We start from the raw sequence: 2417 nt of genomic DNA, 5'->3' as shown, positions 1-2417 counted from the left end.
GAAATCTCACGAAGTAGGTATGCTTGAAAGAATATCGATGCTGAATATTAATATCTATAATTAGAAATAAGTAAAAATATAAAAAGTTAACATTTCAAAACTATATATTGAGATGAATTTAATGAGATGCCACGAATTGAATCCTAAACTTTACTAGAAAAGATATAAAATCTCATCGGTTGAGTCAACCCCAATTTCTAATAATACTCTAATGCAGATGCATTCAAGCTATAGCAAAGACAACTTTTACATAAGTTTTTTGCATTGAAGATGCAATGTAATCCATATGGGTGGATATTCACTTATTCTACCCATTAGTCATAACATAGTAGATATATGAATTGAAGTATCATTCATTGCTTTGTATATAATGCACACAAACAAACAAAACAAAGAAAGTATGTGTGGATTTCTAAGACATGCAAAAGCTAGGAACTTTTTTTACGAATAAAAAAAAAAAAAAAATTGGACTAAGTACACTTTTAAAAGGAGATCTAAGTCGACGCTTGAGTAATCAAGTTTCCATTGCGCATTTGCAGTAACCTTGTTGAACGGAGCACAAAAAGACGCCACCAAATTGGTTACACCTTTCTTGGCATTTTCCTGATTCTTGACAACCCAAAGCAATTTTTGGAGAAAATGGATCGCAATATTGATTACTTGAACAATCAATCTTTTTGTGCTCTCCCATTTTCTTACCACTATCTTGCTTATGCCTTCGAGCTTCTACTATTGGAATGCCACTAAACATCATACCTAGCATTTTTACGCATATCACGCACCGTCAATTAATAAAAGTATATCACGTTAAAAAAAATATATATATATATATATATATATATATATATATATATATATATATATATATATATATATATATATTATTATATATATATATATATATATATATATATATATATATATATATATATATATATATATATATATATATCATTTATATTAATTCTTTTGTAAACTTTTTCATATAATACATCCATGTAATATAAAACATAGTGTTCAAACACATTCATCCTTGATCTATAGCAGGAAGACATGTATCTTTTATTTTTCTATCATATCAATTAAAAAATGTCTCATGTAATTCCATTGTTTCTCCAAATTACAACTAAACTTGCGTTGAAAACATCCTAAATTTTCACTTTACCTACTATATTGGTGTTTTAAAATACATATTCTATCATACATGCATATCACCTCTGTATAGTTGGTGGGTGTAAACATAATTATTTCGATTACAATTTTCACCTTTAAGAATTTATATTGCGTTTGTTAATGGCTCTGTTTGGGGAAGCATTTTAGCTACCTGAAATAATAAGGTGCTAATATACCGATGCTGAAGAGGGAAATCAACTAAAAGCAACCAATCTAAATAGCGTTTGTAATTAAAACATAATAATCTACATAGGGTTAATCATATTATAATTCTTCAATTAAAGATGATCAAAGAAATATGGGGAAAAACAAATTTAAAGGTCAAGAAGAAGAAATTCAGAATCAAGAAGAAACAAATAAAGTGTTAAATCAGAAATAAATTATAAACCAACCGTTTATGCAAGAAAAAGAGAAACATACCATTCATGAGAATAAGGAGGAGCATGAAAACCGCCAAAGTAAACAAAACTTTTGCCATGGTTTTTAGTATTGTGTGTGATTGACGTGTGTTAATGGGAATACTTGCATATATAAGCAGTTTACATATGATGACGGTTAAGGGTTAGTTGCTTTTCTGGTTTTTGGCAAAATTATATGATTCTTCGCCAGAGCAAAACAGCTATATACTCACCAAAAACACTACTCTAATATTCTGAAATTTGCATATCTTATAATACAAGTCATTTATTTATTAATAAGGAAGTCTTGCGTTTTCACATCTTAAGTCTTGTCCACGTGATCTATTTAATACTATAGGTGTAAATGTAATTATCTGATGGATTTGAGACATTTTATTAGTTCCCATTTCACATCAGTTTTATATTTGAAAAGTTTCAACCTTTATTTCTAAATTCTAATAGAAACGTCACATAATTATTTTGTGGACAATTTGTGAGTCAATAGTTAGAGTTAGACTTTAGTTTTATTACTTTAATTATTGTAACAATTATAATTTTACAATGGCTATAACAAAATTATGTTGTAGTTACTATAATCTCAACCATTCATTTCTAAGTTTAGATCCAAATCATTTTTTAAGTTGGCTTTGTAATTAAACTATAATTAAACCAAGTACTACTTGGTCTAGTGATAAGGACAGCAGTCTTTCAACCTTAAGGTAGGGGGTTTCATCCCCATTAGAGGTATTTTGAGGGTAGGGATTTCCCTTACCCTCCTCCCTTACTCTCAAGTGTCTGCCATATTAAGACCCGAGCAGGGTCCGGGCTACTTTTTCTTACAAAAAA

The 2417-nt window shown here is 28.9% G+C and overlaps 1 long non-coding RNA gene across 1 annotated transcript; it reads right to left on the bottom strand.

Annotated features, from left to right (window-relative positions):
- Window positions 1-335: 335 nt before the first annotated feature.
- Window positions 336-1852, bottom strand: LOC104896270 (uncharacterized). The gene is made up of 2 exons (XR_790422.3): window positions 1594-1852; window positions 336-756 (listed from the first exon to the last, which is right to left on the bottom strand). It is a non-coding gene; the product is annotated as an uncharacterized LOC104896270 (long non-coding RNA).
- Window positions 1853-2417: the final 565 nt, after the last annotated feature.

This window comes from Beta vulgaris, chromosome 6, assembly GCF_026745355.1.
Source record: "Beta vulgaris subsp. vulgaris cultivar EL10 chromosome 6, EL10.2, whole genome shotgun sequence".
NCBI classification, from domain to species: Eukaryota; Viridiplantae; Streptophyta; class Magnoliopsida; order Caryophyllales; family Amaranthaceae; genus Beta; species Beta vulgaris.
Note: the sequence above shows the minus strand (reverse complement) of the source record. Positions and strands in the feature narration are given on the sequence as shown.